General features: G+C 35.2%; 1 protein-coding gene across 1 annotated transcript in view; it reads left to right on the top strand.

Moving 5' to 3' along the window:
- INPP4B (inositol polyphosphate-4-phosphatase type II B) overlaps nucleotides 1-22,607 on the top strand; it is an 832,665-nt gene that overhangs the window by 139,356 nt on the left and 670,702 nt on the right. Inside the window, 1 exon segment of the mRNA XM_047718523.1 lies at nucleotides 10,577-10,639. The gene's annotated coding sequence lies outside the window, so the exon portion shown is untranslated.

Below are 22,607 nucleotides of genomic sequence, written 5' to 3'. Positions count from 1 at the left end.
GTTAAAAATCCTTAATCACACACAACTTTGTCTTTTATCTTAAGGTTGATTTTTTTTGCATTAATTTGCTGTTTTTGAAGCTTATTTTTATGGTTTTCAATGTGGATGTTTCTCTTTGTTTGAGGGTTTTATTAGTTATTATGTTTGATTTTGGTTGTTGTTAATGGTGTTTGTTTTAGGCAGAGCAAAATCCTTAGCTTAGTAGTAATACTAAAATATCTTTCTGGAACCTTTTTAGGTCATCTTATGTGCAAAGCTAGAAAACCCTAGGGCAACTTATAAGTGAATACCTGAGAAATAAGAAAATTTGAGCAGAATTCACAAAGGATTTGAGATCAGCTCTGTGCTATAATATAGCATAAAATCTCTCAGGATTTTGAGAAAACAGTAGCTACTCTAGTATTGATTTTTTAACTTAGGAACTGTCATGACATTTACAAGGCTACACGCCAGAACTAAAGCATGTCAGTTCTGCCTGTTTTCAATTGATGGCATTTGTAGTTACTTGTGGAAGATACAGTACCTTGCAAACAAAACAGCCTTTCAGACAGCCCTAGAAGAGAAGCTTCTGTTTTAAGTCTCTCAGTAGTTAATTCAGTAAAATTCAGTAACACTGCAGGCATCAAAATTGATAGAAATAGTGAAGTACTCAATAATAATTTTAACAGACTAAAATTTTAGTGGTAAAATTGATAAAGATAAATTTTGCAGAAACTGCGGAAATAAATTTGCTGAAGCAAGGATTAAGAAAGCCTTTAGTTTAGAGGAACAGATCATCTAAAATGGTTTTTTTTTTTTTAGATTTTATTTATTTAATTATTTGAGAGAGAGAGAGAGAGAGAGAGAACATGAGAAGGAGAGGGTCAAAGGGAGAAGCAGACTCCCCTCTGAGCAGGGATCCTGATGTGGACTCCATCCTAGGACCCCAAGATCATGACCTGTGCCAAAGGCTAACAACTGAGCCCAAGGCACCCCTAAAGCAGCTTTTTTTAAACTTTAATATGCCTACTGAGCACTTGAGTTTCTTGTTAAAATGAAAATTCTGACTCAGTTGGTCTAGTGCAGTGCCTGTAATTCTGTATTTCTAACAAGCTGTTAACCTGGTAACCAAACTGTTCTTCAGTTTCCTCGTCTGTAAAATGGAATAATAGTATACCTAAGCTGTCAAAGTTGTAATGAAGCTTGAATGTGTAAGACAACAACTCAAAACAATGTCTGGTATATATTTGGCAGTGAAGTGTTTATTTTAATTATTACAGTAATAATAAGGTACTTCTAAGGTAATTCAGACTAAAAGATTAAAAAAGTAGTTTTCAAAGAGTAAAAGTTTTTTTTTAAATCTTTTGTTGCTAAATTGCCTATGGGAAAATATTTTGATTAATTTTGATTAAACGGAGAGTGAAAAGCTTATGATTAAATACATAAAATTATCAGTAAAATTAGAGTACGTCATTTAGAGAAAAATGTTTTCATTAATTATTCCTGGTATTAATTTTTAGTGTGCTTTAAACATGGGCTGTGACTTTGATGTTCTTATTTCTGCCTTTTCTCTGGTGTATATTAAGCATACATTTCAAAATGTCTGTGCCTTGGTTATTATCTTTGTAGTTTTTCATTATTGATGCTTAATCTAGATATAATTATAATTCAGAGAAGAAAAAGTTTTTTCTATCTCATTGCTTGTAGACAAGATAAATAGGTGTTTATTGTATTTTTGTATTCTATTCATGTTTTCTTCCCAAAGTTTAAGTGCAAAAAATTTTAAAAACCTACAATTACAAATGTAATAATTGTATAAAAAATAATAAGCAAAGGAAAATTAGAAAGGAATCAAATTGGTAGAAATTTTGGTATTTGCAAAAGGAAATAATTTAAAAGGTCAGATATAACACTTAAAATCTGACTCTGTTTCATGGCTAATGTAGCTGAAATTAAAAAAAAAAAAATCTCAGGGCATCTGGGTGGCTCAGTGGGTTAAGCCTCTGCCTTCAACTCAGGTCATGATCTCAGGGTCCTGGGATCCAGCCCCTCATTAGGCTTTCTGCTCAGCAGGGAGTCTGCTTCCTCCTCTCTCTTTCTGCCTGCCTCTCTGCCTATTTGTGATCTTTGTCTGTTAAATAAATAAATAAAAACTTAAAAAAAATCTCAAACATATGTACTATCAAATACGCAAATATGTTTTAAAATAGAATATACATATATTTTATGCAAGATTCCTTTTTATTGAAAGGAGTCAACAATGAATAATTTGAGGGGGAATATATAGGTTGAAAATATGGAAAATGGCTTGTCTTCCAGGGAAAACACTAATGTTCCCTCTCCAGGTGCTGCCCTGAATTTTCACACCCGTAGATGCTAAGAAAGAACATTTATAGATTGAAATCTGCTCTTTAATTTCTTTCTAATTATGTCTAAAATCAGGGATCACTCTTGAAACTTCTTTGTACCTTTTTTTTTTTTTCAAGTGGTATACACAGATGGATTGGGATTCCAGGGCCACTTAAAAAAATGAACTTTATTGGAATATAACATCCACATAGAAAAGGGAGCAAGTCTAAAGTGTACAGCTTGATAAAATTTTGCAAGTGAAAAAGATCCAACACTCAGCTCAAGAAAAAAAACAGGATTTTTACCTTAAAAGCTCAGGTCATGATCCCAGATTCCTGGGATTAAGCCCTGCACTGGGCTCCCTGTCCTCTCCCAGTCACTACCCCACAAGAGATCCCCTCCACATTATATATATATATATATATATATATATATATATATATATATATATTCATATGATGCGTGCTTTTTTGCATATGACTTCTTAGCCTGATTATTGTTTGTGATAATCATCCATGTTCATGTAACTGTGGTTTGTTCATTCTCATTAGTGTGTGGCATTTCATTCTATGAATAAATCTTCATTTCTTAATTAGTTCTGCTATTAATGGAGATTTGAACTGTTTCCAGTTATCCCTTACTATGAAGAGTGTTATTATGAACATTTTATACATAATTTTTGGCAACCAGTGTGCCTTTATAGTGATTATAAACCTAGAGTGGAACTCGGCCATCTGCAAGGTGTGCACGTGACCACCTTTAGTAGGTATTACCAAACTGTTTTCTAAAGTTACACCAGTTTCCATCCTCTGCCCTTCACAAGCAGGACATCACATTGTTCCATATCCTTGCAACTCTCGATGTTATCTGTCCTTTTTATTTTGGCTACAGTGGCATCTCATTGTGGTTTTAATTTGCATTTCCAAGGGACTAATAAAGTTGAGGAAATTTTAATGTTATTTGAAAATTTGAATGCCTCCTTTTATAAAATCTCCATTTGTGTCTTTTGCTCATTTTTCTTTCAAGTTGTCTGCCTTGTTCTTGTTGATTTGTAGGACTTTAAATACCCTGAATATGAGTCATTATATGATGTATGTATTGCAGGTTTCTCCTTATACTCTGTGGTTTGCACTTCATTCTCTATGTAGCATCCTTTGATAAACAGAAGTTCTTCATTTAAATTCAGTGACATGTATTGTATTTTCCCTTTATGGCTACCACTTCTTCTGTGTTCTCTAAGAAATCATTTTCTACAGCAAAGGGAAAGATATTCTTTTCTGAAAGCTTTATTGTTTTGTCACCCATGTGTTAGGAAACAACCCTCTGAAGTAATTTTTTTGTTTTGTTTTGTTTTGTTTTGTATGTGTCAGAGTTAAGATTCACGTTTTACCCCAAATGGATATATAATTTATTCAGGATCAGTTAGTGGAAAAATTGCCCTTTACCAACTGCTCTACGTTGCCTAATTTACCTGTGTAACTAGTTATCATAATTTGTGTGGGTTTTTTGTTTGTTTGGTTGGTTCCATATATCTTTTTTTTTTTTTAAGATTTTATTTATTTGTTTGACAGAGAGAGATCATAAGTAGGCAGAGAGGCAGGCAGAGAGGGAGAGAGGAGAAAGGAGGCTCCCCGCTGAGCAGAAAGCCAGATGCGGGACTCGATCCCAGGACTCTGGGATCATGACCTGAGCCAAAGGCAGAGGCTTAACCCACTGAGCCACCCAGGCGCCCTATCTATTTGTTTTTACACCAATTCCATATTGTGTTAATTATGAAAGCTTTATGATAAGTTTGATATCTGGTCATCGAAGACCTCCAGCTTTGTTCTTCTTTAATATCACCTTGGATAATCTTGGCCCTTTACATTTCTATGTAAATGTTAGGTTGTAAATTTAAAATTAAAAAACAAACTACTGGGATCTTTATTGTGATCAGACTGAATACATGGGTCAGTTCGGGGAGAATCAACATCCTGCAATAATGAATCTTCCAATCAGTGAGCATGATGTGGCTCTTTCCATTAATTTGCCTGCTTTATTTTCCCTAAGTAATGTTTCTCTAAGTAGTTTTTAGTTTAGAGGTCAAAAAAATCTTTTGCTAGATTTATTCCATGGTATTTGAGGTTTTATTTCTATTTTAAAAGTAGACTTTGTTTTTCTTCTAAGTAGTCTCCATGCCCAGCTCCACACCTAGCTCCACCCCAGCATGGAGCCCAATATGGGGCTTGAACTCATGATCCTGAGATCAAGAGTCAGATGCTTAACTGACTGAACCACTCAGGGAACCAGAATTTCTATGTTTTTGTTTGTTGTTATGTGGTAGCACAACTGATTTTTGTACAATGACATTAAATCAGTAAACTTGCTAAATTTACTAAATAAATGAGACTAATAGTGTTTCTGTGGAATCATTACTCATTATTTTAATTTTAAATGTATTTCATTATTCATTAAAATAAATGGATTCAAAATTATTGATATTTTTATTTAAAATAAAATTTGAATTTTTATTTTTAAATATTAACTGAATAATAGCATTAACTGATATTTATAGTAAAAAGGAGCTGGATAAAAATGCAGGATAGTGTGTAGGCATTCAGTAGATATTAGAAAAACTGAAATTATTGCCTCTTTTCTGTCCTCATTTGCATAATACTCTTGAGTAGGTGAGTCTGCCACTCTGTTTTTTTTTTTTGTTTCCTCATCTGTAAAAGAATAACCTTGGACTAGATACATTTAAGTTCCTTTTTACCAGGGGTAGATGACTGAGACAACTTTTGGGTAAATGTTTGTGCTTTCAGAATTTTTTTCTTTCTTCTACTCTTTCTTTTATAGTATTGTGACTATGGAGACAATGATCTCATTTCAGAGTTGGGGAGTAGGTAGGGGATCACATCTACTCAGCACTCCCATATTCCCTGATCAGGGTACTTGGGAACTTCTGTCTCCCTGGGGCACCGCACATTGATTGTGGGCATAATGGGATTCTGTCTCAGATTCATGGTTTTAGATATTTCCCTCCCTCTTCTAATGCCACTTAGTGGCTCCCATGTAGGTGTAGTGTTAAATGTTGAATGCTAGTTTTCTCAGAGAGTCTGGAATTCTCTCCAGGCTATGCCCTGAAAAGCAGTCTGCTAGTCCTACTGTTCTTATTACCACATTCATGTGGAGGCTTAACTTAGAGGAGGGAAATGAGGATTTGATATTTGACCTCTTCCTCTTCTGTCTTCTTTTCCATACAACCTTTGAGCCTAAGGTAGTTTTTCATATCCTTTACCTCATACCCTATGTTTTCTTCCCTAATTGTATCATATAACTTCATGATCTAGTTTTCTAGTTCTGACTTCCAATATGTTAATGGCAACTAAGATTGTGTTTTTAAAAATTAAAAGGAAAGCCTGATTTTTCAAGACCATCACCTTACTATGGATCTAGAATTTTGCTGGTGAAGCTGTAGTCTCTTCCTTTCCTATTTTATTTGCCTTGTAACAATCCTAATCCTTCTGAGGCAAGTGCTACCCCTGCAGAAAGGTGAAGTCAAACATAGAGAAATCAAAAAGCATTGCATATAGATTATATTTCCAAATAATGACATCCTTGTTTTCTGTTGGCATTTCACCTCTCATATTCCTTTGTCTTCTGCTTCTTTTCTATCTGACATATTAGTTTGTTCAAATGTTCTTTAAATTTTATGTGGCAACAATAAGGACTTACTATGTAATTTCTATATGAGACATGGTAAGATATTTATGCCACAAAAGTTAGCTCTTTCTTATCTTTGTTAATAGATATTTAGTACATGGAAGTGAGCATATATTTATTAGGAAACACCTCCTATGTGCTGAGCATTGAATCAAGTACTAAAGGGGATATGTGAGAGGCACAAGATACAAATACTCATAAGGAACTTAAAATATAGTTGGAGAGACATGACAGCATAAGACAACGCAAGAAGGCAATATAAATTATATGCACTGACTATAATTGCTACACAAGGTCAGAGAGTGATAAAATCAACAAAGTCCAAAGTACCTGGGGATCACTTTGTGGAGAAGTTGGCATTAAAACTTTGACAGGGTGGTAAATTTGGAAGGTACTGAAAAGTAAGAATTCAATCACAACCGGAAGGAACAGACGTGGTAAGTGGAACTGTTGAGAGTAACATGGGAGTTTTTGAACACTTCACCTGACTGAAGATGGGAGATTATATTGAAGATTAAGAGATATAATATTGATTATATTTTATTAAATTTATATATAAAACTCATAGAATGCTCAAGAAACTTTAAAAAGAGACTATATCCAGTAGACATATTATACAATTTTTAGCTGATTCCCCCTTGAGTCTCTTAAAATTCAGATTGTGAAAACTCATATCACAGGATGTAAAATGGGAAGATATTGACTCTTTAAGACAACAGCTATCCAATACCAAAGTGATTTATGAACACAGGTCACCTTGTAGAAATTCCCTAGTAAAAATATGAGAACTGGTTAGATAACTCCTACATTCCTGATCCAAAAAAGGGTGGGAGGCCTAGAGATTAAAGGCATATTTCTTTGGAGTAAACTGAGGGTCCATTAGGAATGTACACAAGGACGTAGGTTGTGGGGTGTTTCCCTTTTTTCCTCCTCCTACTGATAAAAAGAGGTGGTTCAACAAAACTCAGTGAGAGTTTAGTATGTGTTCCTTTAAGTTTTGGGTGTGGTTGTGGAGATAGTGGACTGATTTCAGATGAATCTAAAGCCAAGATGAGCTAGTGAGCACTTATGGAAGAGAAAGGAGAGTTACTGAATTGAGAGTAGCCCATTTCTCCAGGGTTTGTGAGAGCTCCCTGTGTGGTAGGTCTGGGCCATGAATGTGAGGGAGCTGAATGAGGCTGAATGAATGAGGCTGTCCCAGAGAGCTACCCAGGGACTGAGTTGGCTTCGGCAGATAGGGGCTGAAGGTGCTAGTTGGAACTGTGGATGTAGTAAGTGATAAAATGAGAAAGTTTGACTCATATCAAGGTAGTACACATAAAAGCTCCTCAGTGACTGGAGAGGGGGAAACAATCCCTGAAAAACCTGGAAAAGCATCCACTGGTTGAGAATCAGCTTTAAATACAAAACAGCTCTCTTAGCTCAGTGGACAGAGAGTAAAATTTCCTTCTCCAGTTACCACTTCTTTCCTTATCTTCCATTTTCCACTCCACTCCCATATCCCAGAGGCGTTAGGACCAAGCTTAACTGGGCTGGGGAAGAGGGACATGGGGTAAAAATACAGGACCAACATATCCCTCTTCATTGGCTGTTAGTTTGTACTTGCAGCAGATCCTAGCTATGGAGGGAAGGCAATTTAAACCTTAAACCTAATGATATACTATATGGTGACTAAAATAACATAATAAAAAAAATTAAGATTTTCATATGTAGCTGGGCATTCTAAATTCTAAATTGAGAATATGTTTGCTGAGTTAGTATAACTGTGAGATTTTTTAAGCTCCAAGTGAGCAGGGTAAAGGCCTAATTCTTGTTGCCTCAAAAGTTGCTACATTAGTTTAGTAGGACTGCCATAACAAATTACCACAAACTGGGTAGCTTAGAATAAGATAAATTTATTCTTTCACAGTTCTAGAGGCTATAAATCTAGAATAAGGGGATCAACAATGTTGAGAGATCGACAATATTGAGAGAGAACAATGTTCTCTCTGTAAACCTAGGGGAGAATTGGTTCCATGACTTTCTCTTAGCTTCTGTTGTCAGCAATCCTTGGCATTTTTTGGCTTGCTGACTCCAGTTACCTCTTCCCTCATCACATGATGATCTCTATCTCTTTGCCTTGTCTTCATGTGGCATTCTCCTCTCTGCATGTGTCTCTCTTTGTGTCTCATCTTATAAGGACACCAGTCATGTTGGATTAAGCTTCCCTCCTCCCATATAGCATCATTATATCTGGAAAGACTCCATTTCCAAATAAATTCACACTCACAGGTGCAAGGGTAGGACTTCAATATATTTGTTGGGGGACACAATTCAACCCACAGAGATGTTATATAGACTTTGGTCTGCTTGATTCCAGCAAATTGGAGTTGGGGACTGTTGGTGTGAATCAAAGTCCCTTCCCAGTTTCTTTATTTCTCATCATATATGCTGTGTCTTCCAAAATATACAGTATGAAGTTTGAGTCTAAAACAGTGTTACTTAATCTGTCCCTATCAGGGGTGCAGCTACTGGAAATACATTTTTATGTTTTGTCCCTTTTCTCTAGTTGCCATTACCAGTATTTCTCTTCTTTGACATCTTCTGAGCATTTTAGTGAGAGACTGGGAGAAGCACAATGGGCTCTGCAAGTCAGTCTCATGTTAATCTGGTCTCCATGTTTTTGCTTGTTTGTTTGTTTGTTTTAATGTTTCAGTTCTTCATATGCATTGTCCCAGCTCCCTAGAAAGACATATTCTTACTTACCTGCCTTCCAGACCTAGTCCTGCAAAGTTCCTCTCTTTTGTGAAATTTTCTTAGACAAAAGAGGGCAGATTGTCAGCTAGTGTGCATCAGTTCAGCTATTCTGACTGACTTTATAAAGGTTATTTTTAAAATCTCTCTTTCCTGACTGTACAGTATCCTTTCAATGCCTTCTGTTGCTCCAACACAGTGTATATTGTTTAATGATTTAAACTTGGTATTTACACCAATTATTTGAAATAATTGTCTAAAGATGTGAATCCTCCACTGAACTATGTTTTTTTGGGGGGTCGCTTTTTGTTTACTGTTTCCTCTAAACTCAGTCCATACCCTTGGTTTGCACTAGGAGCTCATGAGGTGTTTTCTGAATGGGATTGAATACTGACACGAGTACACAAGAGCCAGTTGCTTTAAGAGAATCTTAAACTAAATCATACTTTCTTGGGGGCCTTCCTTAAATTAAAATCTCTAGCAAAATCAAAGAGAAGCCAGTGCAGTAGAGTGGTTGCAACTTAACTCATCTTCCTGAAAAATTTCTTTCCCACCTGCCTAAAGATATACAATGACTATTTATTTATTTATCTATTTCTGTCATTAAGGACTCTGATTAACAAAAGACAAATTCAATGATGTCCAGTATGATAGTATTTTAATTATTCCACCACATGCCTCAGAGGCAGAGATTTTCAATGAGGTAGTGAGATTTTTTTAAAAAGGGGAACAATGATAATAATAATAATGTTATTGATAATTATAGTAGCTAATAATCATTAGTCCTATGTTCTTTAATATTTTATTTCATTTATTTATCAGCTCTGTTGAGTAGGAAGAATTATTATTTGGATATTACAGGTGAAATTTAAAGGTTTACAAAGTTTAATGTACTTGCCCAAGGTCACATAGCTAGTAAGGTGTTATATGGATTACAGTTATAGGACTATTCTTATAATGACTATTGTACTCAATTAATCAATGATGCTTTTAACTGTTAACATTTGTCCAAATAACCTTCTTAAGGGATGAATTTAAAATTCTTACCTAGCTATGTAACATTCTTTTCTGGAAAGCTGTTGCTCAGACTTGAATTTCTTATCCTCCAATCTGAACATTCAGATAATGATGCAATAAAATCTCTTAAGGAATACTCATCAAGATTGTTATATGCTAAGAGAGGCAATAAGATATATTTTCATACTTTTGACTTCTAGAAAGTGTTTTCCTCCTTGTTGAGGCATAGAAAAGCTCTGAAATTGCATCATATGAGCTGGGTAATCTGCAATTATTTACAGAGTCATCCCATACTATCTCATGTTATCACTTCTGTGGAAAGACAGAATAGGAAAACACCCAAGCTTTCATGAATATTTTAAAACCCATACTCACTGCAGGAGGGAGAAAAGTAAGTTTAGATAATTGCCAATTCCATTTCAGTTAGTTGTATTCCAAGTAAATATTCTGTCCCAACTTGGCTTACATCTTATCTTTTGAAACAGTGGAAGCTAATGCTTTTCCATGTTCAAGTGCTTATTTTGTTCCCATGGGAGAAGAGAGAGAAGCAAAGAAAACAAGGCTGAGTATCTGCCACAGTATCTACCATGTTCTCAGCTGTAGGAAGGGGGGACTTTTGAGGAAACTATTTGGCATTTATAGCAAGTACTTCCCAAGGCAGCTGCTGAATGGAGCCGAGTATTTTGCTGAATGATTTTCCTCTCTGACCTTTATTACTAATGAATCTTCTAAAAGAAGTAGTTAAAGAGTAAAAGGAAAGGTTGTTTTTATTAATCTCTTTTCTCTTTGCCCACAGAACCCAAAGAAATGGTGTTACCTGGCAAGAGATCTGCTGTTTTTTATGAAGATTCAGATCAAGGTAATGCTTTTTTTGAACTGATAAGTTTTTTAGTCTGTTGAACTCTGACACATTAAACTAGTTGGCTTTTTTGATCACTGGTTTTAGCTACTGTATAACCCTCCAAAAAAATCAAATCATTATCTGAAAAGTAGAGGGAATGATTTATGATGATCATCCTATCTATGAAGTGAAGAGTAAATTTTAAAATATATATAGCTTATCAAAACGTTATGGATAATGGTTAACTTCATGACACTTTTATTTCATTTATGTTAATATGTGAATAGGATCTTGACAAGAAGATTGCATTCTCTTTGGAAATAGCCCCAATTAGTGTATCGTATTTACAAATGATAGACAATAAGACAATTAGATTCTAAATCAGGTTACAGTGATGAGATTTTCCTTTCATTTAAGCATTAGTCAGATGGCTTTACCTTTTATTTTTTGAATATGTGTAAATTTCAGTACAAATTCCTAGAAAACTTCATCAAGCTTTTATAAAGGCACCCTCATGCAAAACATATATTTTCTTTGGAAGATTGAATTATATCATACAGTTGCTGAATAGCATGTCTGATTATACTTAACAGATTGCCTATTTAGTTGCTAAATTTTCAAATTGCTATGTGATTTATTTACATATGTTGGCCTAAGAATATGAACACTCATGCAAATATTCTAATGACATGTATATGTAAATGAAGTGTGGTTATAGATGCAGATAAATAATGTGTGTATGTTTTATGAATAAAACTGCTATCTCAAAATAGTTTTTTATAGAAGTGTTTCTAAAGCTTAGAATTGTGATGGAGAACTGGACCCATCTCTCAATACTTTCTATTCATAAAGCTGTGAAGATAGAGTATTACTGTATGTATATGAACACAAATAATAGAATTATTGAAATGTACAAGACTGCATAGTAATTGGAATTAATTGGGTTTTATTTTTGACAAATCATTGAATTCCTAAAAACAAATGAGTGCTGAAATAAAGGTAGCATTTAAATTTAATGGACATTAGCAGAAAAGTTGCTTCTGAACTTTAATTTGCAGTTGAACAAAAATTTAGGCTGAATTGCAAATTGGGGGTGTTTCTACTTATTTCTGACTTCCAGTTCTTCAAAAGATGTATTAACCCCTTAGGGAAGCAGCTTTTCTCCCCTAAAGAGGATTTTGAATTGTGGGCACTCTATTCAAGTTTTATCTATACTAAAATGTTAATTCAAACTACAAAATATCTTAAAAATGGTTAATGACATCAATTGAGGGTTGTCTTTTGCATTGAACTATTAACTGTGATTCGCCAAAGAGAGACATAATGAGAACTACCTGGACCATATGTGGAAGAGGGTGAAGCTGAGCTATATGATATAGGCATAGGGAGATAAGTGGTGGTAAAGTGTTTGTTGAGGGTAAATTGATGAATGACCCAGTAAAGAGAGAGGAAAGAAAAAAAGACCGAATCAGATGAAACCAATAATGAGGGTCAAGGATCTATGAGCTTTAGAATGAAAATAAAGGATAAAGAAAGCACGGAGTATCCAGGATGTATTCGTGTGATATTTTTCTTTTTTCAGAGGTCTGTATATGCTAATATTCAATTTTACTAACCTTTTATTTTATGTATGTAAGAGATGGATAAACTTATTTTGAAAATAAAGAAACAGTTCTGTATACTCTAGAGTCCAAGTGCTTTGGTCTGACAGAATTCTCAAAGAGCTTATGCTTTAGCATGTGTGTGGTTATATGCATGTTGGGAGTGGGATGTGGAAGAGTATTTGGGGTGGAGAAAATGGTGTTAACATCATCACCTCTCTAAGTTAGACCTTTCGACTCATTGAAATAGGGGTGTTTGCAATCTTATAAAAAATTCCTATTAATACGACTGAGTGCTAATTATTGATGCTCAATATTTATTATCTCAGATGGAATATAGACACTTAAATTTCAATGTTTAATGTGCTGTTGAGTTTGTTTTACTGGTGTCTTATTGAGAATTTTTGTATCCATGTTCATCAGGGATATTGGTCTATAGTTCTCTTTTTTATTGGAGTCTCTTTTTTTAAGATTTTATTTATTCGACAGAGAGCTAGAGAGAGAGCACAAATAGACAGAGAGACAGGCAGAGGGAGAGGGAGTAACAGGCTCTCTGCTGAGCAGGAAGCCTGATACAGGGCTCCATCCCAGGACCTGAGCTGAAGGCAGATGCTCAACCGACTGAGCCCCCCAGGTACCCCTTTAGTGGAGTCTTTATCTGGTTTTGTTATCAAGGTAATGCTGGCCTCCTAGTAAGAATACGGAAGTTTAAGACACACTAGTGAGGGTGTTATTTTTAGACAAATGGGACCATTCAATTTTCCCAGTTGAAAACTAACGCACTTTTGTATAAGATTAACTGTGACAATGGAGCTCAGGGAACAAGCTGTTTGAATAGCATTCACTTTTGCATGGGAAGACACTTAAAAGTTCTGCATTTGACTCTTTTACAGGGAGTGATTTAGTCACAATATTCTGAATTTTGTCATTCAAAGAGAGAAGCAACTTCAACTAGTCAGGTCAAAATATCTTTCTATACACCCCTAGAAAGATTATGTACAAACATAGAGGCTGTTTTTACGTATGTTTTATATGTCCTGGAAATAGATAGAATTTCATTAAGAAAATTTCATGTATGTAATTTATTTTTATTATGTAAGAATATCAAGTTTTTTTCCTCACATATATTTAACTGTAGGTAACTGTAATGAGATATTAAGGATTTGGCATTTTTTTTGATGTACACTAGGTTGAGATCTAAACTTAGTACAAACAGTTTTAAGAATTGAAAATAAACTGTATCATAAGGTTAGTGTATGTTGCTTAGGTTCAAGAGCACTAATAAATAAGCTGTTAATAAATTGTTTAGTTATGTGTTTCACTGTAGTTTATTATACAGGTTGTAGGAAACACAGATGTAATATCTGTTGAGGTTTAAAAGCATGAAAATCTTGTGATAGTTTAAGAGCTTACTGCATTACTTATATTTTATATTATTTATTACATACCCACCCTAAAGTAACAGTGGAAAGTAAATCATCAAAACTTGCGGGTTGATTAGTAAATTAATGGCTGTGAATTTAAAGGAGAAGTAGAAATATGCAAGAGGTGTGATAATAGTCACATTGCCTGAATTAGGTGCTGTGTGTGATACATGTAATGCTATGCAGGAATATAGGTGTAGCATCAGGCAAAGTATGCTCCCAAAGAGTGCTTAAAGTGCAAGTCAGAGAAGAGATCACAGAGCATTTTCTTATAGAAGTGATTAAAAAGTAATTCTTGAAGAAGATTTATGTGACAAAGAGCTATTATGATAGTTTTAGATAATTTTTTTGGCTTCTATGTTTTTTGTCATTTGAAAAGTTCTTGTTATGTTTTATTCCTCTGAAGAATAGAATCTGTGGGGTACTCCATCTTTTTAAAACCTGTTTAAAAACTCCCAAAACTATAAGGCATGTCACTGTCTAAAATCAAGTCCTGCAAATAATATTCATGCTCTTCTATCAATCCCCTGCCTGTATTTCTTCCTTTGTCTCTCTCTTACTATACCTCTTACCCTAAACATTCTTGTCTTTCTTTAAGCTGAATACTCCACCCTTGAATGCCCAATCTTTCTCCCTTATTCCTAAGCCTACATAACCTTACAACTTCTCTTTAAGAAGCCTTCTGAATTCATCATAACACTACAACTATGTCTTTCCCTTAACCCATATTCACTTGGTAAAGTCATCTAGATGCTGCACTGTCACTGATTTGCATAGATTGCTACTACTAGTACTTAAGTGTACAGGTGTGTATATGTGCATATGTACAAGTATCATTTTATTACATATAGGTACAGACACAGACATGGGATTTCTTTCCTTTAATATGAATGTAAAGAAGATTCTTTTGCCATCCATTTTTACTCCCACTTTGAGTGAAGCACACAAACTTTGAATGAATGAACTCCTTATATCACCATGATTTCCACTAAAGTAATATTTAAAGGATAAGAGTGCTTTGTACTATGAGAGTTATAATTTAGCTATGTTTTGTATTATTTAAGATTGCCTTGAGAACCTACTGTCCTCTTATCACATCTTTTCAATGAGAATAAAATCTAAATTCAAATACATTAACTTATAAAGAAAACAATTTTTCACTATTGAAACATTCTCTTCACCAAGGGAAGATTGCCCAATTCTATCACCCATTGGCTTTTGCCACTTTGCACACATGTCATGGAAGAAAATTCTAACCTGAGCCACACAGCTAAGGCACTTGTTGCCCACAAGCAAAACCCTGCCTTATAAAGACAATACCTATAGCGTATCTCACATTAGAACCAATAACAAAAAATGTTGTATTGTAATTTGCCCCCTCATTCATTTATGTATTCATTCATTAAATCAGTGTTTACCTACTATATTCATCAGTGTTCTAGTTTGGAGTGGGGTACATGCAAAACTTGAGAGTCTCTTGTTCTACTCACATACACACATGCACTACATATATACATACGTACATACATACATATATACATACGTACATACATACACACATATAGAGACTACAAAACAAATCTCTTTACATGTTTATAGAAGCATGCTCTATGCGCCTTATCATTTTTCCCAAGTTCAGTTTTTTCTGTGTTTTTCTATACATCATTATTCATGTTGCTGCTTGGAAGCCATTAAAGCTGTCCCTGAAAGCTATTTTTAAGTTTGCAATAACTGTTGAACCTCATGACTAAGAAGTTTGTGGCCATTTTGAATGTGTGTGTATGTTTGTATATATGCAGTCTGAAATAAAATATTCTCTGCTTTACAGTATTTTCTTTAGGCTTGGATCCTAAAAGTACCTAAATACTAGGTGTGGAAAGGGCGATTATTATTTAGAAAGTGGAGATGAAATTAATGATTGTTGGGGTTGGAGCAGGGCTTTTGGGAGTCAGGGCTGTCTGGGAATTGGTACTTCCCAGTAGAGGACTAAGAACTTTGAGGGAATTGGTTCCTTTAAGGCTTTAGCATGTGCGTTAGTTTTCATTTCTTTGGTTTTGTGGTACTAACATTACTTTGGAAGGGGAACAATTCATTGCAAACAGAGTAGTGTGGGCAGAGGCAAATAATTTATGACATGGGGTGTCCACTAGACTTTGCAAGTGCATTTTTATGTATGTTTGTCCCTTTCTCTCTAGTTATATATTTTTAATACATTTGGCATTTAAAAAATTATGCCACTAGATGTCAGTAGCAACCTCCCAGGGTTCCTGTGGCCTTAATTCTTAATGACAACAACAAATTGGTACTCTATTAGAACATCTTATCTGAGAATATAAGTACCTATTCTGAAAATTTAAGAGGCAGTTTTTGAGTTATGAGGAGGATAACAAACATAAAATGTCTTGAAATTATTTTTTAAACGGTTTCTGTTGACATGTAACCAGATACTTTTACTTCCAACGTTCTCTCTACCAATGAGATGACAGGAAGAACAATGTGTGCAGCTGAGTAGTTTGTCAGACGTTGTATTTGATGCCAGATCTCTAAACTTCTGCTTCAATGTTTTATGATTCATTTATGCATGATTGCATGAGTATTTGTGCTTGGGTTTATTTCATTCTGTTTTTGCAGAAGCATTTTGGTACTACAGCCCATCAGGTTGTGTGGTATTAATTTTTCAGCATCCACATCTGCGTGCTGTTTATTTAGTCATGTCTAAACTTTCTTGGATCTGTGTTCTGTTGTTATAAGACACTCAGAACACTTTGATAGATGCCAAAGATTCTGATAGATGTTTGCTCACCAGTAGACAAGGAAAACAACCTAGAAAAAAATATATATATGTTTTCCATGAATTATAATACATATAATTGTTTACTTCTTGAAACAGCAGGTAAGATGACCTCAAATGTTTTTTTTTCCAGAAATTAATAAGAAAATTGTAGTGCTGGCCAATGTTCAATAGATTCTAATAACATTTTAAATGATGCAGTTAATATCTGGTCAAATCAGATTCACATTAGCAGAATGATTCAAACTAATCTGCTGGGTTTTAGTCATGAATTAGAACTCAGGTGATTGACTATTAGTTGATCAAGTATCAAATGATTTTTAAATAACCTTGAAAAAGATAGAGTTACTTCCATGTTTCTCCCTTAGAAAAATTATGCTTTCACTGCATTAAAGAATATATCTATCTCTTAGGAAAAGCTGGAAATGAGAATTATGAAAATATTTCCTTTCCTAAAACCAGTTCTACCAAAGAAGTTATTAATGTAAATGTTACACCCTCATCACTTTTAAGATTTTTTAAAAATATTTTATTTATTTATTTGACAGAGACAGACACAGCGAGAGAGGGAACATAAGCAGGGGGAGTGGGAGAAGGAGAAGCAGGCCTCCCGCTGAGCAGGGAGCCCAATGAGGGGCTCGATTCCAGGACCCTGGATCATGACATGAGCCGAAGGCAGATGCTTAATGACTGGACCACCCAGGCGCCCCACTTTTAAGGTTTTTAAAAATCGTTTTAGTTGGTGTAGTGAGGTAGGGGCTAACTCAACTAGTACATAGGCCAAAGAAATAATTCCTTTCATACTGAAGTTGTTATATTTGAGAGTTATTGGCTTAACTTCATAAGATTATCACCAAGTTTCTTTTTGCATTTCTGTTGTAGAACTATTAGTAAAAGGGACTCACCAAGATTTCCCCCCAAGATTGTGGTTATTATTCTTGAATTATGTTTATAGATGGTAAGGCAAACATTTGAAATCATTCTGCAGTTACTTGACCCATGTACTTTCCTCCAATTGGCTAGGTGACATATGTAAGTGCTGCTGAAAAATGGAAGGCACATTATTAGCCGGATGTTCAGTTAAGGAACTTTCAACATTAAACCTTGTGTGGAAGCACACAGCTGGCTTGATATAAAACCATCTATCCTATGTTTCCAGAACTTAACCTTCCAGAAGGGGTTAGGACTGAGATGTGACCAGAGCATCTGCCTGCAGTCTGTCTCTTTCGTCTTTTATAAATAGTTAAACGACACGATGTTCATGAAGCATTTTAAATAGAAATGCTACCAATTCTAAACAAACTCTTCTAGCTCCACATAAAAAACTGACTGCTTCCATATATACCAGTGCATTTTTCCTCAACGTTTTCATTTGCTGGTGCATTGACATAGATTAAGTTAAAGTATAGAGAGGGTCAGGTTACCTTCAGGCTGTTGCAGACCCTCAAATACCTCAACCTGATCATCAAGGGCCACTTTTCTGTGGCTGCATCATAAACATTCCCCACCTCATTTCCACCTGATTCTTCACCCAGATGTTGTCTCATAACCCATACATGAGGAATGATCCAGCCTCTGTATGATTTACTTATTTCTACCTTGATAAATTTTCATTTACCATTACTCTTCTCTCCTCTCTCCTAACTTCTTATTCTTCATTTCAGAGACAGAAGAGGGTAACAGGGACACTTGTGGAAACCAGATGGTCTATATTCAAATCCCCTGTTGGTGATTTATTAGCTTACTGCTACTAGACTGAATGCAAGCTCTTTAACCCGCAGAGTCTCATATTGGTTTCCTGTACAAAACCATGATAAAAGTACTTAAATAATTGAGTTACTGCTAGTATCAACTTACAACATTACTTTTACAATAGCTATTGGAATATAGTAAGTGCTTAATATACATTAAGTACTGTTAATTTTGTCACATTAATCTGAAAATTCGCTTTCACAAAATTTAGTCTCAAACTGATTATTCTTCACACAGTCATTATAATCTTACTGGTGTGTGGATATAGCTGTACCTGTTATCCTACCTGTACTTTCATATTTGGTGACCTACACATCTTATCCCCTTGGCACTCATAATCAGTAAATAGGATAATAAGACTTACATAGCCATACCTAGGGTTATTGCGAAGACAAAATTAGAAAATAAAGGTAACAATGAAATTGGCGATGATTACTGCTTATCCTGCTTTTGTTACATTTGAGGAACAGGACTAGGAGCTTTATTTACATTGCACTATCACTTAGCATACATGTATTTTGTGGGTGATGAACAGGGAGGCAGCAATTCACGGTAAGACCTATAGAGAAATGAAATAGCAGAATACACGAGTACAAAAATCAAAGACAAATGGAAATACAGAATTGGGTTCAAAAGAGAATTTACAAGCTAAAGTGGAGTCTGTAAACTGCCACAGAGTTCTATTGAAGTTCTGTAACTGGGTGTGTGACTTACCTGAGAGAGAGACCGAGAAGGGTCACTATGAAAGAACAGCCCCTCCCCCCCAGTACAAGTACTCACACTGACAGATGAAGCTCAGAGGCATGTGGGTCTCCAGTATTTGTAAAGGAAATATATAGATATAATATAAAGATATAATAATGTTTTCTTGTAGCGAATGCATTTATTCTTTTAAAGTTTACCATTGAAAATTGTATCAGACGTATAATTATTGCTTTAAAAATGCTAGGACAGATAAAATTACTCTTGTCCTAATTTTTGGACAAGTATAAATATTGTTAACAACAGCAATTAATCATATAATAAAAATGTTAGCATCCATTTTGCAAGGAAGAAGCTTGCTATTTGATCTAATTGATGATATGATAGCTGGGCATAGATCAGATATTAGAAATTTATACAGGATGTGTGAAGGGCTTTGGAGATCATCTACTTTTACTTCACTGACAATAAGTGATGTACTTCCTGTTATGATAGGCTTACTTTTTCTTTTAAATTTATTAAATTGCTAAAAATTTAATAGATCAATATTCTGTCCTTATTAGATCTCATGCAGCATGTGGTAGATACCTCATTTTTAATTTTGTGGGTTTTTTTGGAGTTTAGTTTGGGAAACTTTTTCTTCTTTAGAAAGAAAACTTCTTCTTCTTTAGGAAGCTACCACACTCAAATTCTGTGTGGTACTGGCAGGTTATGGATAATAATCATAGCAAATATTTATTGACTACTTTTTTGAGGTCAGACACTGTTTTAAACAGAATACTAAGATTTAGGGACTAATGGTATCACTGTTTCATATTTGTCATAATAAAACTGTGGAACAAACACACAAGGAGCAGAACTCAGGGGCACAGTCTCCAGATTGGGTGATCTTAGCTGGGTTTGCTCATGTATCTTCAGACAGCTGAAGTCAGCTGTGGGTTGGTTTTACTAATCTTGGCTGAGCTGTCCTATGTGTCTCTGACTTTGGCTGGAAGAACTGGGGTGACTCAGCTTTGCTCTACTTGATCATTCTTCCCTTAACAGTCCAAACTGAGCTTTTTCTCCTGGTAGTATCAGGGTTCTGAGAGACAAAGAGCAAAATAAAAGATTTTTAGTTCTATGCTCAGAACTGGCACAAAGTTATATCAACCACCTTCTATTGGACAAAACTAAGTCTCCAGGTTAGCATGGAATCCAAGGATAGGGAAACAGACTTCACCATTGGATGAAAGATGCCACAGAATCACATTGCAGTTGTTTGAATACAGAAAAGGGGAAAACTAGAGTAAGTTTTGCCATCAATCTATCAGAATCTCCTTTCTACCTGTGAGAAAATGGCAGTTCAGTGAGATATAATAACTTGCTTCTAGGTAAAATTTACCTGGCTTAAAATTCAACTTCATTTTCCAGATCCCAGGATTGGACAAGGGGTGGGCATGGGACCTGAACAAATTAATCACAGTCCTTCTGTGAGACTTGGTATACAAGAAAAATACTTCCTTTAGGTTAAAAAATTGTCAGAATGTTGACTTAGCATCGCCAGTAATCTTTAGTTCTGCTATTTGGAGAAGACACTGAGACAGCTGAAAAAGAGAGAGACAGAGACAAGAGACAAAAGAGGCAAGAAACAGAATGATTAGCATGTAGGAGAAAGGTGAAATTATGTCATTTGAGCCACTAGGTGCAGCCATACTTGAAATTTTAAGCTAACTAGTTCCTTAAAACAGTAAGTTTCTTTTTTGTTGTTAATCTAGTTTGACTAAGGCCTCTATTACTTGAAGCCTAAACTATTTTATTAAAAAATGATGGATTATTTTGCAAAAAATGGCTACAGCAATATATCTAGTCTTAGGAGAATTTCCTTGTGTACCTCCTCGGCACCCCTTATCAAAAGGTGAAGACTTTTTTCACCTGATTGGGTTTGTGCCTTCTCTGATGATCAGAGTCCAACAGAAGCAATGCTATGGGACGTCCAGAGCTAGGCCATAAAGAGGGTACAAAACTCTTTCTGGATACTTGCATTTGGAATCCATTCACTATGTTGTGATAAAAGTCCAGACCTCATGGTGTAGCCATTTTTAAAGTGTTCTGACTGATGGTTCAACAGTCAGTAGTCAGCATTATCTCCAGCCATGTGTGGGGACAATGCTTCACATGATTCCAGCTCCCAGCCTTGGGACAATTTGGGCAATGCTGACTGGAACAGAGATGCACTATCTTCCCATGGGCCCCACCGAAGTTGCAGATTCATGAATTAAAAAAATGTTATTTGTTTAAGCCACTAAATTGTGGAGTAATTTGTTAGACAACCACGTATAGTTACACTCTTATCCTGTAACTCTTTTTTAGGATTCTCTTTTCTTTTATTTCTTTTCTTTTTCTCTTTTCATTGAGTATAATTGACCTAAAACATTACATTAATTTCAAGTAGTGATGATTTTTTTTAAGATCGAGCATGAGTGGGGGCAGGACAGAGGGAGAGGTAGAAAGAGAATCTTAAGCAGGCTCTGGCATGGAGCCTGACATGGGGTTTGATCTCACAACCCTGAGATCGTGATCTGAGCTGAAATCAAGAGTCAGACACTTCACTGACTAAGCCACTCAGATGCCCCATGACTTGATATTTTTATGTATTGGTAAATGATCACCACGAGTCTAATTAACATCTGTCACCAACACATAATAATAGACTGTGTGTGTGTGTGTGTGTGTGTGTGTGTGTGTGTGTGATGAGAACTTTGAAGATTTACTCTTTAGCAACTTCCAGGTATGCAGTACAGTATTATTAACTATAGTCACCGTACTGTATATTATGTTCTCATGATTTATTTATTTTCTACCTGGAAGTTTGTACCTTTTGATCCCCTTTACCCATCCCCCCCCACCTCCTGCCTCTTGCAACCACCAATTTGTTCTCTGTATCTATGAGCTCATTTTTTTTTTTAAGATTCCAAATGCAAGTAAGATCATACAATATTTGTTTTTCTCTCTCTGGCTTATTGCATTTAGCTAATGCCTTCAAAGTCCATCTAGATTGTGCAAATAACAAGAGTTCATTCTTTTTTTAAAGGCTGGATAATATTCCAATGTGTATAAATATGCCACAATTTTTATCTATTCATTTGTTAATGGAAATTTAAGTTGTTTCTATGTCTTGGCTATTGCAAATAATGTTGCAATGAACATGGATGTGCATATATTTTTCTGGGGATTCTCTTATCTTACTAAGACACATCAGACTCTCCTTCTACCAGTGACTGCCATTCCAGTTTTACCCATGACTTTATTTAAACGCACTCTGATTTTTCAAGTAGACACAGACAATTTTTATTGACTCTTGCCATTGGCTTTGTGGTGTAACTTTGCTTGGAAGGAAATGACCACGAGACATGGTTTGGTGATATCCATGTTTCTCTATGTCCTTACTAAAAGGCTGGGGCTCCTGACTTGATAAATTCAGCTCTCATTCTCCAGTGCTATGCTGTCTAATATGGTGACAACTAGGCACATGGAATTACTTAAATTTGGATTCATTAAAATTAAGTAATATTGGCAATTCACTTCTTTAGCTATACTAACCACATTTCAAGCGTTCAATATTTATGTGTAACCACTAGCTAACATGTTAAGCAGCACAAAGTTATAGAGCATTTCTATCATCTCACTGTGTTCTTTTGAATGGTGCTGCTTTGATTTGCAACTTGCACATGCGGTCC

Source organism: Lutra lutra, chromosome 2 (assembly GCF_902655055.1).
Source record: "Lutra lutra chromosome 2, mLutLut1.2, whole genome shotgun sequence".
Classification (NCBI taxonomy): Eukaryota; Metazoa; Chordata; class Mammalia; order Carnivora; family Mustelidae; genus Lutra; species Lutra lutra.
This window is presented reverse-complemented; position numbering and strand designations above follow the sequence as displayed.